Source organism: Canis lupus, chromosome 32 (genome assembly GCF_048164855.1).
Source record: "Canis lupus baileyi chromosome 32, mCanLup2.hap1, whole genome shotgun sequence".
In the NCBI taxonomy this organism is placed as follows: domain Eukaryota; kingdom Metazoa; phylum Chordata; class Mammalia; order Carnivora; family Canidae; genus Canis; species Canis lupus.
The window spans coordinates 15,448,599-15,467,891 of record NC_132869.1 but is presented as its reverse complement, the minus strand read 5'-3'; the positions used below and the strand labels follow the sequence as shown (position 1 = coordinate 15,467,891).

Below are 19,293 nucleotides of genomic sequence, written 5' to 3'. Positions count from 1 at the left end.
CCCCCAACACACACACACACACACACACAGTTATAGCTTCCTGATTCTGAATCTTTACTCATGCCACGCCTTCCACCCAGAAGCCTTTCCCCATAATTTCTGATTAAAACCCTGCCCATCCATGATACTGTGATTTACAAGAAATCTGAATAACCAAAATTTATATGTCTTAGGTGAATTTGATCTTCCTCCACAGTTTCTGGCTCACAGTTCCCAAAACCCTTGGAATTTCCTGAACAAGGGTGAATTAGATGTCTTTTGTTATGTTAATGAGATAGCGTTTGGAAAGCCCTTAGATAATCTAGGAAGAGGGGCTGGTTGCCAGGAGAAATGACCAGGTGATTTGAGGGTTTGAAGTTTCAGTCCTACTTCCCACATATGAAAGAGAGGCTGGAGGTTGAATCAACCAATGGCCAATGACTTAATCATGACTGTGTAATGGCTCCTTCATTAAAAAACCCAAAAGGACTGGGTTCAGAGAGCTTCTGGGATGGTGAACACTTGGGGTGTGGAGAGAATGGCACACCTGGAAGCTCCACACCATTTCCCTGTACCTGGCCCTATGTATCTCTTCATCTGGCTGTTGATCCATACCCCTTATTATATCCTTCAATAAACTGGTAAATGGTAACTGTCTCCCTGAGTTCTGTGAGATCCTCTAGCCTATTAATCAAATCTAAGGAGACAGTCATTGGAACCTCCAATCTATAATTGGTCAGAAGCCCAGGTAACAGCCTAGGGCTTACAAATGGTATCTGAAGTAGGGGGTAGAGGGCACTCTTGTATGACTGAGCCCTTAACCAGTAGAATCTGATGCCATCTCAGGATAGATGGTGTCAGAATTGAATTGATTGCTCAGACTCTCTACTGACGTCTGTAAATTGTTTGGTATTGCACATGAGGGAACTCCCCTGTCCCTCCCCTACCCATGTTGGAATTGGGGCTGGGAACCTAAAAAGACCATCCCATAAAGAATCACCATAAATATCTGTTCCTTATCGAGCATTTCACAATGCCTCCCCTCAATTGCATCTCCTTCCCCTAAGTTCAAAGTCATTCACTTGTTACACTTGCCTTTCCTAGAGTACATTTTGCATTGCTTTCATGTTTGTGTCCTATTACCCATCCCCATCCCTAAATCCCAAGCCCTTTGAAATCAGGAATCAAATTCTACTCATCTTTGGGCTCTGCTCCTCCTCTCCAAGTCCTGTTTTCCTAGCATGCACCACAATGCCTCCTATCAATTAGTTGCTCAATAAATGTTTGTTAAGTGTAATTAAATTTTGTGGGTTAGAGAAAAAGAGCCATGGTTGTCTGAATTTTATGGTAACTAGAGCCAAAGTGCGGTAAGAGCCCTCGACTGACATTTGCCTTCCCTCCTGCATGTAATGTGTAATGTGAGTAGCTTTGGTGTCCTCCGAAACTTTCCTCATAATTGTCATTATTTATTTTATGTCCAGCCTTCCACTAGAATATAAGCACCACGAGGGCAGGAATCCTGCTTTACCTGATTCGCCTCTGTATTCCTGGTACATACCTCAGTGCTCAGCATACAGAAGGTGCTCAAAAAAGAGAACTGAATCAAAGTGAACTGAATCTTATATAGTCTGATCTAACCACATGGAATCTAGAAGGAGAAGGGGGGTAGGTAACAGGGTGCAAGCCTTGCATTACATCTTAGTCAGCTGACCCCTGCCAGGAGCGGGGCCCAAAATAAAGAAAGGAGTCACTTAGGTCTTCCTAAGATTCCTTAATAGGAAATGACCCAGGCAGCTGAAGCACAAGTCTTGGGGCCACAACTAGCAGGGGGAAGCATGTAGGATAACATTTCATTAAAGGAACCAGATGGAGACAAGTAATGTTTTGCTGAAGGAAGGTCCACCTTAAGGCCTTTCTATCTTTTCACTTATGCTTAAAAGAGTTTTAAATGAAGGCCTGCAGTCTAGTCATGCAATTCCATAACAATTAATTAAGAGAAGAGCTAATCTTTGCAGGAAGCTGAATAAATCATTACTCATTTAGTAAAATTTAAAGGTCACTAAGAAAGCTCCCCACACCCTCGCCAAAAAAAAAAAAAAAAATCAGAAATATATCTTCCGATACTAATTATTCCTGTTTCCCACACATTAATTAGGTGACTTCTCTGAACTGCAGAACAAGATGTCAACCAGTCCTGCTTCACCCTATTACAGATGAACAAATCAACCATCTGTGGCTGCCTTAAATTTCAACATCCTACCATGAGAGACCCATTCCTTTTGGTTTGGGAGGAATCTTATCCTAAGGAGACCTTTAAAAAATGCCAATGGCCCTGGAAAGGGTTGTGTTATCATTATTTTTGTTGGTCTCTGCAAAGTTTTCTGAATCTAGTTGAGAAGGAAGAGTGTAGAAACAGGAAAGAGAGAAGGTAGATTCCTGGAAATAAGAGAGATATTTGAGAGGACCAGGGGTGGAGGAAAAGAGAACATGAATTGCTAATGACTGCCTTTGTTTCTGCAATTTCACTTATAGCTGGGACAACTAGGAAACTTCTCAGAATCAGTCTGACTAGCTCAGTCAGTTGAGTGTCTTCCTTCAGCTCAGGTCCTGGTCCTGGGATCAAGTTCAGTATCAGGCTCCCTGCTCTGTGGAGAATCTGCTTCTCCCTCTCTCTGCCTGCCACTCCCCCTACTTGTGTTCTCTCTGTCAAATAAATAAATAAAATTAATACCCTCTAGAAAGTAAAGTTTATAGACAAATAGATTAGTGGCAAATAGATATACATACAGGAACATTGATTTAAAATAAAGGTGGGCGCCTGGCTGGCTCAGTTGGTAGAACATGTGACTCTTAATCTCAGGGTAGTGAGTTCGAGGCCCATGGTTGGCATGAAGTTTACTTAAAAAAAAAAAAAAAGAAGAACTTTGAAAAAAATAATAAAGTGGCACTGTGAGCAATGAGGAAAGAACAATATTGTCACCAAAGGATGACAATGGAATGCCCTTATGAAAACAATAAAATTTGACTCCTACTTCATTCTATGTAAAACTCAAATCCAGATAGACTGTAAGCCCAAATGTGAAAGACAAACAAACAGCAACCGAAAAACTGTTAAAAGAGTATAGAGGAGATTCTTGCTATCCAAATCAGGAAAATTTTTCTTAAACAGAACACACACAAAAAAACCAAAATTATAAAAGGGAAGATGGGAATTATACAGTTGACTGTCTTTGAATTAAGAACTTAGAGGCATGAAAAGACACTATACAGAAGTATAAAAACAAACCAAAGTGTGAGAAAACATATATTTGGAACACATTTCAACAAAGGACCCTAACCACAATATAAAAGTAACTCCTACAAATCAGATTTTTTTTTTTTAATGATAGTCACAGAGAGAGAGAGAGAGAGAGAGAGAGAGAGGCAGAGACACAGGCAGAGGGAGAAGCAGGCTCCATGCACCGGGAGCCCGACGTGGGATTCGATCCTGGGTCTCCAGGACCGCGCCCTGGGCCAAAGGCAGGCGCTAAACCGCTGTGCCACCCAGGGATCCCCAAATCAGATTTTTTAAAAGCAGGTAGCCAGAAGAAAACTGGGCAAGAGATTTGAATAAGCACATCTGAAGAGAGAATATCCAGGCGGCTCCAATAAACACATGAAGTGGTATTCCTCATCAACTTCATTGTTATTGAAGAAATACAAAATAAAACCACAATAAAATACCAATGCACCCACCAAAATAGCTAAATTTTTTAATATCAAGCATTAAAGAGAACGTGGAACAAATAGGAACTTTCCTGTATTGCGGAAGGGAGTGTCAGTTAGAATAACCATCTGTGAAGAGTTTGGCACTATCTACTTAAAACAAATATACACGTTCCTTCTAAGCCAGCAAGTCCACTCCTAGGTGTATACCCAACAGAAATGTGCACACACACATCAAGAAAGCACACACATTTAACAATAATAGCAACATTATTCTTTTTTTTTTTTTCATTATTCTTGAGTCCAAATGATAATGACCCAATTTGTCCAACAGCAATAAAATTAAGTATATATTTATACAATGAAATAAAATACAAAAATGAAAAAAGTGAACTATTTCTATGTAAACAATATGGTTGAATCTCAAAAACAATACTGATTTTTTTTTTTTAAGATTTTATTTATTTATTTGAGAGAGAAAGACAGAGAGCATGAGCAAGGAAGAAGACGAGAAGCAGGCAGAGGGAGAGGGAAAAGCAAGCTCCCTGCTGAACAGGGAGCCCATGAAGAGCTCAATCTCAGGATGCTGGGATCATGACCTGAGCTGAATGCATACAATTAACTGACTGAGCCACTTAGGCGCCCCCACAATATTGATTTTTAAAACACAGAGACAAAGAATACATACCATGGATCCATTTATATAAAATTTAAAAACAGGCAAATCTAATATTAAAAGTCTGGATAGCAGTTATCTTTGGGAGTAGGCAAGGTTGATGATTAAGGGGGACACCAGAGGAAGGCCTCTGTGGGCTGGCACTGTTCTGTTTTTTGAGCTGGCTGGTGATTACATGAATGTTTATGATATCCACTTAGCTAAGCTGTCCACTTAGATTGTGTACACTTTTCTATATGTTTGTCATACTTAACAATAAAAACATTTTTAAGTGAATACCTTTTAACATGGCAATTTTACTTCCAAAAATTTAACAAAAAAATGTAACCTAAAGTTGATGTAAGGTGTAAAAAGATATTCATTGCATTGTTATTAATATGATGAAAAATTGGAAACAATCTAAAGATTCAACAATAGGGTATTGGATAGATAAATGAGACTATATCTCCCTGGTGGATAGACATATCTATTAAAATAACTGCACCAGATCTGTGTGTGTTCATGTTGGAAAGACATCATGTTATATTAAGGAAAGAAAATGGTGTATAGAATAGTATAAGTAATCTAAGTCTAATTGTGGAAATACATGCATAGAACATTATGGTTGAACAATCCAAATGTTTTTTATTTTTAAAGTTTTATTTATTTATTCATAAGAGACACAGAGAGAGGCAGAGATATAGGCAGAGGGAGAAGCAGACTCCCCGCAGGTAACCAGATTCAGGACTCCATCCCAGGATTCCAGGATCATGACCTGAGCCAAAGGCAGACGCTCAACCACTGAGCCACCAGGTGCCCCAACGATCCAAATGTTAATAGTTATCATCTATATATAGAATTTTGGCCACTGCTTTCCTAATTTTTCTGTAAACAAGATTACTATGGTTATAAATAACAATGGCTACTATGTATTGAACAGTAGCTTAGTGACAAATATTGAGAAAGATATAAGACATATTTTTCTTATTTAATCTTCACAAAAATAAGTACAATTATCTCCCTTTGGCAACTAAGGAGACTGAAGAAGAAGTTAATACGCAAGATCAAATAGCCTAAAGTGGTCAAAGTCTTTAACCAGGGTTTGTCTGGGTCCCAGCAAACACTCCACTCCACCTCATCACACAGTAAGGTTGTATTAAGAGTAAGGTTCATAGTCAGAGTTTGAACCCAAATCTCTTCATTCTATTTCAAAGCAAGAATTTCTATCAGTTCATGAAGTAGCACACACAAACCAGATACAAAAATAAAACCTTAGACACTAGATGTGATGTAAATAGGGAGTAATAATAACTGCTACCATTTATTAAATGATGGCCATGTGCTAAGTACTTGCAAGTAGCATCTCATTTTAACCTCATTGTCCTGCAGTAGATTGGTTGTATTAATGGCCCCAGTTCTCTCTTCACATTCTTTGCAAAGTAGCTTTGTAGTGTCCTCCCATTCTGCCTTAGGTCTCCATCTTGTGATTTACCTTGCCCAACAAAGTGTTAGCCACCATAAAGCAAACAGAGGCTTGAAAAGTGCTTCTGTGTTTCTGCCTACTGTTCTTGCCTCTGTCATCACCATGAGATCATGCTAAAGCTAGCCGTGGGGCAGATGAAGAACACGTGGGGCACAGCTAGTCACCCCAGTCAACCCAGATGAGGCCATACAAGATTAGCCATTAGCCAGTCAACACCCAGACAAGTGATTGAGCCCAGTCAAAAATCAATGGAACTGCCTCAGGAACATCTCTGTGACCTCCAGACACATGAGCAATAAATACTCTAGGCCACTGAGATTTTGTGCTTATTTGTTATACCGCATTATTCTAGCAAAAGACATCAGTTTTATCTAAATGATAAAACTCTTGGGAGGTAAATAGTATTATTATTGTGTCGATTTTACATGGGAAGAAACTGAGGCTCAGAAAAATCAGCTAGTAAGTGGTGAAGCCAGGATTTGAATCCAGGTCTGTCTTAACCCAGAGGAATACATTCCCTCTACAAACACACCCCCAAGTATAATTTTAAATGAAGCTCCAGCAACCTGTGTGGCCTGTGTACACAAGTGCACACAAGTCTTTCTCCGCAGCTGCTCACTCACTAAAAATTTAAAATTTGGAAGCAGTATTTCTGACTAACTTTAATATCTGAGCCCTATTTAGCACTTTTTAAAAAGCTGACTGATCATAGTCTCCTTGTAGTTTAAACCAACAATTCTGTGCATGGGGACTCTCATGTTTGTTTGTTTGTTTGTTTTTTCTCTTTCTCTCCTATACTCTCTCTTCCGTAGGCCACAGGTATTTAATTTCTCACAGATGCCTTCCGTGCTGACATGTATCCCAATATTAATTTGTGTGCTTCAAAGATTTATCCTAAAAATGCTGATGACACCAATAGAAGATGTAAAATCTGACCTTCACTTACACAATGATTGGCATTGACTATAATTCCTTATGAGATTTCACATAATCAACATGCTGATGTGTGCAGCTAGAGTACATAATCAGTTGTTCCGTATCAAAAATCAACTTGCAGTTGGGGAAAGGAAACAAATTTTTATATTATATGGTCAGGAGAAACAGATATCAGATATGCAGCCAACTTCTGGGGTGCCTGGGTGGCTCAGTCAGTTGAGTATCCAAGGCGATTTTGGCTCAGGTCATGATCTCAGGGTCATGGGATCAAGACCCAAGTCTGGCTCTGTGCTCAGTGCAAAGCATCTTTTCCTCTCCCTCTGCTTCTCCACCTATTCTCTCTCTCAAACAAATGAATTAATTAATTAAGTAAGTAAGTAAATAAATAAATAAATAAATAATTTTTTTAAAAAAAGATATACAGCCAATTTTCAATAGTCCATGTTAAGGATATAAGTGGATAAATGATATATCCACCCAAAGTTTTGCTTTCTCACCAGAAATCCCAAATTTATAGTGATGAAACCACAGAGGGCTCGCAGATAGTTTGAGGCCAGGTGCCATGAGGTGCCATGCTATGCTTTCTCCCCTCCCGAGGAAAGCATAGCATGTGGACACATAACAGGTGGGGTATCTGGAGACGTGACCTCCAGTCCCAACGCTACCTGAGACTGATGGGTTTGGCAGACACCTTTGCTTCCCAGATCACTCTCCACTCTCTCCTAACCTACCTGGTGCCAGGAGGTTGTATGGACTACCTTGCCCCTGGCTTCCAGCTGGGATTTCTGGAGAGGGAGCTCTGGCAACAAATCAGTGGGATGGAGGAGAGGGAAACAGAACCATTTGTTCCCCTGGCTTTCCACCTGTGGTGTCACAGTGGGGTGGCTGTACCCCTCCACAAAGGTCTCAGCTCTTTTCAAGTGGCCTCTCCACACATCCCTCCCTATCTCAGGGTTCTGCTAATCACTTCATGCATTCAGACCTAGAAGGAGTAATAGCCTCACTGCTTACAGTTCTAGAATCTGCCTTACCTCTTAACATGTTTCCCTACACCAGTGCAAACCTTTGTGGGTAATCTCTGCATTAAACCTACCTTGAATCTTCCTGCTTTGAGTGAGCTGGGACTGATCCACTCTGTGACCCTAGGGACATCCTCTCACTGGTGTCATCTTTCCAATCTACAGAATGAAGAAAATCTCCCCTATTACAGAGGGTGGGCAGATTTTCTTTTTTAAGATCTTAACACCAACACCCTTGAAAGGGTTAAGTGCTATAGAACAAAGATATTATTACATCAAGTCAGTTGTTTTTTTTTTTTCAACAACAGTGAGGGATGTGATTTATTGATAAATTGGTTACTAATGAAGATGAGTTTTTACACTATTTCCTTTATAATTAGCTAGTTCACAGAATGAAGAAAACAAAAAACAAAAGCGACACCCCAATCTTTAATGTCTGAACAGAACATTTCCAGTCCACTTACCTGAAAATATAAAAATATAAATGACCATGTATGGAGCTGTACCATTAAATTTACTTAGTGTTTCTGGTTTTTTACTGAGAATTTTACTTATTTACTTTGAAAAAAATTAGAAAATTGTCATTTTGAAATCAGAACCATTAACATATTGGAGGCAACAAACTAAAAAAAAAAACCAAATGGCTAAAAATAACTCTGTTGTAAAAGTACAATTTACAATATCACATATTTCAGAAAAGTAAACAAAACCACTAAATGTCTTTCCTTCTAGATGACTATTTTCTCTACAGAAAGAAAAAGCAATGAATGAAATTAAAATCAAACATATCTTAAAGCCTTACTGGGTTGACAGAAAACAATCGTATGTCAGAAACAGGAGGGGAGATGAAAGTGTGTAAAGAATCTGACTAAACATAGGGTCTGACGCAGAGAAAATGAGGGAGGAGAAGAACAGAAATCGGACTGCCCTTCAATGACAAGCCATGGTAGGATCGGTTCTGATTGTGACTGATGTCCTACCCACCTTCTTGGTTTTTGCTCCTTTTATCATCTCCCACTTAGAGCCCACTCAGGAAAGTCTATGTTTTGTTGAAAATTAAGGTATGTTAAACTTGCTGACATAAAAGATGAATATATTTGATGCAAAAGAATCTGGATAAAAAGTAAAAACTTCGCTGGGATCAATACTTATGACATGGGCTGGCTCAGTGGTTGACCATCTGCCTTTGGTTCAGGTCATGATCCTGGGGTCGTGGGATGGAGTCCTGCATCAGGCTCTGCACAGAGAGTCTGCTTCTCCCTCTGCCTATGTCTCTGCCTCTCTGTGTGTGTGTCTCTCATGAGTAAATAAACAAAATCTTTAAAAAAATAAAACTTATTGACACTATAGCCCATAGATTCCCCCTGGCTCTCTCACCTAACCTAAGGGCCTGGTCTGCGTCCCTATGATTGTGGCCAATTTGGCCTTTCACATTATGTTAACAGACACTGTAAATTTTTACTAACATTTGTTTATTCATTCAGCCTCATTTTTTAGATAACCACTGTGTGATAGGAATTCTCCTAGGCAGTGGTGAACAAGAAAAACAAGGTTCCTTTTCTCTTAGAGTTTATATTCTAGTGCCATAGTCCAATGGGATATGTATAATCTTTAAAAAAAAAAAAAAAAAGTCTTAAAGAGGTAAAAGCACAAATACTGATTTACAGTATCCTCTACATATATATGCAAACATAAAAGACTAATGATTATTCAAAAACGGAATTTCAGATCACTAAATCAGACCCCAAACGCCTCATACTTCCCCACCCCACTCTACTCCCCACACAGAGAAATTACAAATGAGTAAACAGACTGGGCGATCTTTGATAAATATCACAACCTCTCTGAACCTTAATAAATGGCAGAATCAGCACTAGATTCCAGGCCTCCTGAATCCCACCATGCTTCATCCCTGAGAGCTGATTTCTCTTGGTGTTTCCCTGCTCTGGTCACCCTGTGGCAGGTGGGAGATCATCTTCTCATCTTAGGAAGGCATCTCTTGTCCTGGTCAGAGCCTTCCCACCTGTTGTTTGCCCAAGCAGGCTATCTCCCTCTCTTCCTCAAGGTTCTCCAGGGAAGCTTCTCAGGACTTCCAGACCAAGCCGATCAGGGCCTGCCCCACCCGCACCAATACCCATCAGGCACATCTGCAGTAACTCACCCTCCCCCATCAGCATTGCTTCTCTTTCACAATTCCTAGCGTCTGACCGTCCTGCCCCACTAGACGTCTCTAAGGTCCGTGCGCCCGTCTCCCCCCTGTGCCCAGCAGATGGCAGGCCTGCTGAAAGGATCTATGAAGAAATGAAACTCTTATTTAATTTATAAAGGAAAACAGTGAGAAGATTGGAATGTGTTCACAGAATTTTACATGAAAGAAAACTCCAGAATGAGGCACTTCTACACCTCACTGTTTTCAGCAAAAAAATAAATTTGATTATGTTTCTGAATAAAAGAAAAAAGAAGGCTACTCCCTCCCTGGGCTCTTGTCCTGTGAGGAGCCAGGTCCTCCTTCCTGCTCTTTTCCTCCCCCTCCCTCAGAGCAGCAGGCCTGACACCACTTCCTCCTCTCAGGCCAACAGTGATTAACACACAACAGTCCCCTTCCTCCCCTTCATCCACAGCAGCACAGAAAATGTGTCTCCCAGCCTAGGAATTTCCTCATCAAATCTAAATGGGAGGAGACCAGAGGATTCAGAGGGAGGGAGCCTCTCCCCTCCAAGGCCATGGACCACACAGTCCTCAGGGTGGAGGAAAGATTACGGAGAAGCACAGATGGCATGCTGGCAGTTGGATGAATTAATGTGATTGCATCCCAGTAACGTTTCAAGTGAGATATTCATGTAATTCATGCAAATTCAGAAATAATTGAGGCTCGTGTTTCTAGGATAAAGTCGTGGCATTTTGCTTTCACCTGAACTACCCCCAAAAAGGGTCATTTTTATTATTCTGTATTCAATTATTCATAACCACACGCTCATGGATTTTAGAACCATAAAAGGTCAGCCCTCTTTGATTCTGCAATTGTTTGCCTCTGAAGTCGGAAGCGGTGCATGAATATGCACGCGCACACAATCCTGACACTTCCCTCACTGTTCATTAACAGCGTGTTCACTGTATATTTCAAAGTCAAACAAATAATACCTGTCATGAACATGAATTTTTAATATCTCCTATATTTCATTTTAAATGAAATGTCAAAATGATGGAAAATATTGCCACGCAAGTTTGGAAAGGGCAGCGTCGCCCCAGCGCTGCCTTGTGAAATCCAGCACTGGTTCGAAAGCATCATTGAAGCAGGTCCACTACCACTGGAATCAGATTGTTTTCTTGGTATTTTACTGCCTTTGTCATTCCCGGGAAATGTCAACGTGAAATCTGTTTGCCGAGTCAATATGCTTTGGGGGCTGATGGGACCCACTATCCTCTTTTCATCTGAAAACGGACGCCGTTGGTTCACAGCCTGTTCAATTCCCTGCTTTTTGGCTCAAACTGCATTTTATTTGTGCGTGGCGTTCCGCTTGGCATATGTGCCATTTGTCCCTCCTCGTTCTTTGAACACTATTGCTTATGCTTGATGGCAGGGAAATTAAACAGCTCTGACCTCCCTTTCTCTCCAACCCTCCATCAGAATTTCTTAATTTCAAGCTCCCATCTCCTCTTCCAGAAATAGCCTATTTTTTTCCCTAGAAATCGTTCCCTGGAGATTAGCACAAGTCAAGGGCAGAATGCAGCTGAGATGGGGTAAGAGAATGAGGCTCGTGGTGGCAAGAAATGACCAGTTAAGTCTATAGTAAAGTGTCTCAACCTCAGCACTACTGATATTTGGGGCCAAATAATTCCTAGCCGTGAGGCAATCCTGTGTATTAGAGGATGTTTAGCAGCATTGCTGGCCTCTACCCACTAAATGCCAGTAGCACACGCCCTCTTTCAGTTGTGACAGCCAAAAATGTCTCTGGACATGCCATAAGCACCTGGGGGTGGGCTTGGAGGTGGGGATGCGAACTCCCCACCCCCACTGTAAACCACTGATCTACAAATACAACCACAAATGATTGTTTTCTCCTCTCAGCATTAAAGACAGCAGGTGGCCCAGGAGCTACAGCAAACTGCACCAGTACTAAAATGTGTAGCCTCTCTGATACCCTGGAAAGCAGAGGTTTTCTGTTCTCCACCACTTGGAGATTTGGCCAGGTAGATGTGGGCTGAGACTATGGTTGTGATCCCCGCTCCCCTCCCCCCCCCCCCCCCCCCGCCCTTTTGGCCAAAAGCAATTTTCTGATCTCCTACCTAGTAACATGTATCCTATTATGTAAGAGGCTATTATTTTAACCTATTTGTGTGGCCTTACCCTCCCACTGCTCCAATCTCTAAAGAAGGCTGAGGCCTGTCCATTGTCAGGCTCTTCTACCTGAGTCCTAGGGAAGGGTAGGGTGGGGTAGGGCAAGAACAAAGAAATTGGGGATAATGACTTGTATCCTTTTAGTGGTCTTCAAGACATACAAGCAAAGGACCTAAGCTAGCCTCTTAGTTGTGTGAAGGAAGAAAGCTGGGTTGTTTCTTCCTCAGAACCTCCAGAAGGAATCAGCCCTGCAACAATTGGATTTCTGACTTCTGCCTTTCTCAACTGTGATGCCCTCCTCAACTGTGAGAGAACACATTTCCACTGTTTTAAGCTATTTAGTCTATGGAAATGAGAATGGAAGTCCTAAGAAACTAATACAGCCCTTTTGTGTCTGGGGGACATGAACTTTAATGTTCAATTTGGGAGCATTGGAGCATGTTGGGCCAGACTATCCCTAGCCTCACAGTGTGTGCTGGAGGTAGCCACTAACAAACCCTACACCTTCTATAATCAGGTTCAGGCATGAATGAAGAGGCTTGCTCTGTCAACCAAGTGAGAATCACAATTGAACAACCCAATTAAACGGCTGTCTAAGGATGCTACAGGTTTTAGTGCAAACCTGGGCTTGGAGGAAGTGTTTCCCTTTCCACTCTCTAACTTCAGGATTACCAGCATGTGAGAGTCCTCCCCTAAGTGCACCAGACCAAGGGGTCCATAGGGAGACACCACAGGCCCTGTAGGAGTGTTCGACTGTGAGCAGAATCCCAACTGTATTCTGCTGCACACTCCCCCATGACCAGGCACCTTTAGGAATGCTGGGACAGATATGTAAGAGCATGTGTGCATATTCTTCCCCACATAGCCCCACCACTATGAGTAGCTATGAGATTTTTCTGTGCCCTAATAACATGGCTTCACACAGAAAGGGTGAAATAAGATTTATTCTGCATGAGAAGTCAGTAAGAATGGTAGAAAGAGGTAAACGTTTACTTAGTGACTAGTCTTTGCAGGGAACTTCATATATGAGCCAGCATAGTACCTATAAAATAATAGGAGGTCTGAAGTGATCGAACCATATAAAGGAGAAATATCGACAGGCCAGGGCTGGAAGGGAGGACTGGGAGGCACAGCAGCAGAAGCCACAGAAATTGTACACAGAGGAAAGAGAAGCAGAGTACAGACAGCAGGATAATGAAGTAAATGGTAAAAGAAAATGGTGATGAAAAAAAAGGCAAGAGACCCAAAGAATCCTATGTCAACAAAGCTGCAAAAGAATTGGTCCAAGTTCACTTGGATGCCTGGGTGGCTCAGCGGTTGAGTATCTGCCTTCAGCTCAGAGCATGACCCTGAGTCTCACATTGGGCTCCCTGCAGGGAGCCTGCTTCTCCCTCTGCCTCTGTCTCTGCCTCTCTCTGTGTCTCTCATGAATACATGTATAAAATCTTAAAAAAAAAAAAATGAAAATTTGTATGATTAAATGTTCATCAACAAGGAAAATTGTAATCTTCCACTCTTCTAAAAACAAAAGTCTCCTTCTTGATTTCATTATTTAAACAACAGATCTACTGGGAGGCAGTCAGCTGCCACCCATCAGCATAGCCCATGGGGACAGGTGGCATTTAGTGGAACAGCAAGACACAGGCAATGACTGGCTACATGGTCTCAGAGAACAGAAGACAGAACTGTGTCCACATTCCTGATCTTTTCCTGATCTTATCCTAAAGATTTCTCTTATAAATACCCCTACCCGATACTGTATTTTGGCGATATTTTTGATCATCAAACAAACTACACCTGCTGGTTCATGAATGACTTTGTTTCCCCCGCTTTTCTATTAATTATTCATATGCCGTAGAAGCATACATAGCTTCTGATCAGTTTGCATATTCACCATTCCCACACTCAAGCAATAGAATCCTAAGCAAAAGCAAAGAAGCATGTGTTCTTGCCAGCCCATACAGCCCTTTCAGAGAGCAATGCATAATTTCTGTCTGACTTTCAGAGATTTAAAAAAAAAAAATGTTCATAGAGTCCCAGCACAATAGCATCGATCTCAAGGTCAAAAGATCCTAGGCTGGAAACCACTGATTAACTATGATTTTGTCTAGAAGCTGTTTGACCCCTGGTAAACCTATAGAGGGATTCCCTCCAATCCCTAGTTTCTACGGCTTTTTCCTTCTCTGTCATCTCTCTGCCAACCCTCCTACAGATATCAAATATCTCCCCATCATGTCAGAATTCTGTCCATTCATTCTTTTCCCTGTTTGATAACACTATTACATAGGTCACACAATACTATAGAATAAAACAAGAGATACTCAAATTCTTCAAACTGGTAGGATTATTTTCTATATCATAAACCTATTTTTTCATGGTAATAATTATAGACAGTGCCTCAGTATTCAGGTACGGGGAATGTCACATTTGTTTTTCTCAAGGTTAGTCCAAGTCCAGCATTACCTTTCAGAGCTCCTCATTCTCCTTTGGTTGGTTTAAGGCCCCCAGGAACTTACATAGCTCAGAAAGCAAGCCCCTTCCATTTTCCTCTGGGCCAAGAAGGACCCCCCGCATCTGTTCTGGCTGCCTTCTCTGCCCTTGCCCTTGTCTGCCTCTTGGTGGTGCTGTCGAGCCTTCTTCAGACACCGGGGTCCTTGCAGCTTTGCTCAAGCAGAGGCCAGCTCTATTTCCTCCACAAGAAGCAATCTGGGCTTTAAACGCCACCACAATCAGTTATCAACCCATTGGGAGCCCACGCAGTCATCCTCTAAGATCCTACTACCTCCGAAGTGATTGCCAGCATGAACTCAGCATCCACCCATCCATCCATCTTTATAGGCCTTACTCCTCTTCTCCCAGGGGAGCCTCTTCATCCCCCCAGAAACCAAAGTGTTCTGCCATTACCTTATTAAGAGTGTAGAAACACAGAGGCCTGTTAACTCCTGTGAGGGTCAAGGGATGAAGAGGGGATGAGAGGTTGGTGAGCAAGGAAGGATCTCCCTCCACTTCTTCCTAATGAAGGAACCACAACAGGGCTTCATGCTATAGCACTGAAAAAGCAAAACTGAAGTTGTTTTCAGCAGGACACACACACACACACACACACACACACAATGGCTATGGACAGGCTACTGCCCCAGCTTTACAGTTTCAAATGAAATTGTTAATATTTTCCAATTACAAATATATATTCACTGTAGGGATTTAGAAAATAAAATAATTAAAATAGCTTTATGTAACTCTGGATTCAGTAAGATAAGGAAGCATAGATTAGTATAAAGAAGATCAAAATGGCATTTTCCATTGAGGCCATGCTAAGGAAATTGCCACCAGACAGCAACATGACCACTAAGATTCCTGTAGAGGTTTATAGTCCCTCATCCACAAATCTGATTTCCAAAACCAGAATCTTTTCTGCAATTCATTTGGCATCAAAATCTGACCTAACATGGAACTATTTATAGTCTTTGTTTATCTTACTTAGTGTGAATATTCATATTTTGCTACAGAAATATTGGTGTTTTGATATTATTAGGTGCTTTCCCAAATGAGACTGAAAGTATTCCATTATATATTATATTTCCAAAATTCAAACCAATTCTGAATTCTGAAATCTATCTGTCCCAAGCTTTGTGAAAAGAGACCATAAATCTACAATATCCCAGTCTTTGAGGAACAACCTCTGCCGTGAGGAATTGGGACTAAAACACCCATTTCTTCAAGATCTTAAGTAAGATATTGTTTTAACACTGGGTCATCTCAAAAGAGCCAAAATTTACAACATTAAAATGCAAGCCTTTTTCACCAAGATTTGTACACTATAAACATTCTTCTCTCCTCTCTAAGCTCCTCTTCCCTATGGGGAGTCTTGGGGTGAGATTCAGGGACAGGAGGAGGGTGGAGGCTTGAAAGTCAGGGATGGACTGAGGGTTAAAGATATCATTTCACTTTTTTAAGTTCAATAGCTATTTTTTTATGGTCACAAATAGATATGAATATCACTACAGCAACCAAATGGCTATATCAAAATGTCATGAACCCCATGAAAGAAAGAAAGAAATCTTTATAGCTACTAAAGGAGAAATTGTAGCTGCTCCCAGGAGGTCTAAGACCTCAGAGAGATAAATGGCACCCAGGAGTCTGGCCAATGAAATACTGTAAGCCCATAGGTCAGACTGGAAAGCCACAGGCCTGCTTTGTTTAGATGGCACAGCATTGATCTTCACAGGTTTTATTTTGTTTTGTTTAATGTGAGTAGCTTGCCACCATTAAAATTTGGAAGCTTTCATGTAAATACCTTTTTATCTGTCTTCTTTTGAGAAATCTAAAGACCTGGCAATATTGGGCCCACATTCAGGCATGGCAAAAATCATCTTGAGCTAAAGACAAGCCATTGCCCCATTTTAAGCAGACATGATCTCCCCATTCCAGCACAGTCCCCATACTCTGGGAGCTCCATGTAGTCCCTGCCAGCATTTGGAAGTGAGACACAGGCTTTGGCCACCACCTCTGGGGTGCCTGCCAGGAATTCTGAGATGTACCAGTGTGTACCATGCTGGGGTTACACATGACCATAGATAAGCTAGGGACAAATTAGTCTTTCTCTGCAGGGGAAACTTGCAGTCTTGCTCCAAAGCACATGTTTGAGCAAGAATGACTTATAAAGTGACCCAGGGAAATCACAAAGGGAAGTACTGAGCAGAACTGGGAAGTCAATGAGGGGTTTTGCATGAGTAAAATAGCAGTATTGGGCAGCAGTTGATACAGGTACTCTTAGCTGAAATAAACCTTAGGGGACTTCTAATATAAATATTTTCACTCATTAGAAGCCTGTTGCTCTTCTTCCAGCCAGACACAAACATCCCTAATGTTTATAGTATACCTACTAAGTACAGGTGTTTGACATATACTCATTTACTGTTTACAACATCCCTGGGAGGCAGATATTATGATGTCCATTTTTGAAACAAAGAAATGAAGGAAAAAAGAAATTACCATCTAGGGATTGTAAATAACTTTACTCAAGTACACCAGCTTCTAACTATTATAACTGAGATTCAAACTTAGGTTTTTGTGACCCCCAAATAATTCACTTCTCATTATACCACTAGACTAAAAGCAAATGTTTTTATCTTTACCCACCAAGAAAGTTATCCTCAAATAATTGAGACGCTTTCATTGTTTCCTCTCTCCCCTGAATAAAAATTACTCTCAGTACCAGACATACCAGGCCATTTTAAGTCATCATTTTAAGTCATTTTGGAGTCTTAACAGAAACCGCAAGATTTTTCACCCAAATGAAAGGAGGGAAGAAGGGCCCCTCCTGGTGTCACTGAAGTCACATTAGCCTTTATTAACCATACTTCGGTTTTCGCCAAGCTTGCAAATATGATCTGGGAGGCATGCTCGGGGCCCATGTGTAAGTTTTCTCTATTAAGATTTGATCAGGGAAGTCACAACCTCCTGGCAAGGAGACAGTTTGGAGAAGGATAAAGCATTGATTGTCCAAGCCGTGCAAAAGTCTCTGGCACCCAGGTCCCTACTACATGATCTCAGAAAACCCGATTATTTTATTTTATTTTATTTTTATTAGTTTTTTTTTAGAAAACCCAATTATTAATGAGTATATGAACATCATTTTGTTTTGATTAGATTTCACTTTAATTTAGATTTTGTTAAAGCCACAAGAGAGTACAGAAACAGTCTCGTGAAATAAACGAGACAGTCTCAGTTTTATTTTTCATGTTTGCAAGCCAGGATTGTTGGCAAATCTTATCAGTCAGGCGGCAAATTACCAGGAACTGCATTAAAAATGTGTATAGTCATTTTCATTTTTGAAAGATTCAAGACTATAAATAATTAAATGCATTAGACATCTGTTATTTATGAACTGAAATGACAGTTTTAATTTAGTTCTTCATTTAGCTGAGCCTGACGTATTGTGACTCTAAAGGAAAACACAGGAAATATCTAAAAATGACATCTTTCTGAGTCCACAGTGACCATAGGTGCAGATCAAAGCCTGGTTATTTTCACTTCCCTTCAAGACCTGTCAAGACACAATCTTCATTCGTGACCTTGTGTTGTCTGTCCTCGGAAATTCTGATTGGCTGACAGACCAGCCCTGCACCTGCTAGCTTCACAATGTAAATCAGGCAGCTCAGTAGGAGCTGGGAACGGGCTCCCAGTTAATTATATATGGGGAACTAAGTCACTGGATCAGATCTACAGTCCACTTCAGGGAAATGCCAAAGAATTCAAACCACCTGCCTTTCCCTCTCCCTATGCTAGAGATGTTATTTGGGTTTCCCAAAGATGTGCACAACTCATGGATTATGGAAAGGAGGAGGCAAGAAACAGATGCAGGAGTCGTGATTTGGAAGCCAAGGGACAATATGTTAATAATTAAGATGCACTGCAGTCACTAACTATAGTCAGAAAACGATGGACTCGTTTTTGGAAGTGGAGGCTCCCTACTTATACAGCCCCACACCCTCACACACATCAGCCATGTGCCCGGTGACAAGATACCCTTGGATTCCTGGCTCAGAGGAAGCACAATTTTCTGTAGCTTGGAGCCTTCCAGAACTGTGGTGAATCCTGAAGTGACCCTGGCCTCCAGTGATGGGGAATCACAGCACCCCAGCCTATGCCAGAGCCTCTGGAAGTGTGACAGGTCACATTATCCATACTCAGCCAGATAAAGAAGTGTGCCGTTTGATTGAGCACATTAAGCATTGGCCACAGGCTACAGTTTGGAAATTACCGAATATTTAATAGTAGCTCACTGATTCCCATCCATAGATGGATTGACTGATTTGCAGCTTGTCAATTTCAAACGATTTGCCTTGTGAATTTTTATCTACGTGTTTGTGTATCATGTGTGTAATGCTTAAAGCACTAGGACTCCTGATTGGAAAAGACTAGCACACAATTAGGTGAATTCCAAGTGCCCAGAATTGCTTAACAGACTAACATGGATGTATGGTTTCGGGATCATTTGCAAACCACGTTCTTTTTGGGGAACAGTGGTTAAAGTGTTGTTTGATCCAATATACAAAATATAAATCAGGGAGCAAACCAATGCTTTTTAGCTGATAAAATACATGCAGGTAACAACTCTCCTGCCTCCCCAGTCCTGAAAGTTTTCAAACTCCCAGTTGGGACCACTTTGCCC

At 41.1% G+C, this 19,293-nt stretch overlaps 1 long non-coding RNA gene across 13 annotated transcripts in view; it reads right to left on the bottom strand.

Annotated features, from left to right (window-relative positions):
* LOC140622624 (uncharacterized) overlaps positions 1-19,293 on the bottom strand; it is a 177,262-nt gene that overhangs the window by 123,650 nt on the left and 34,319 nt on the right. Inside the window, exon 1 of one of the 13 annotated variants that reach the window (XR_012022324.1) lies at positions 14,580-14,713. The exons of the other annotated variants lie outside the window; for them this stretch is intronic. This is a non-coding gene — a long non-coding RNA (uncharacterized lncRNA). Of the gene's footprint in view, positions 1-14,579; positions 14,714-19,293 lie in introns of those variants that run through there. 13 annotated transcript variants of the gene reach the window in all.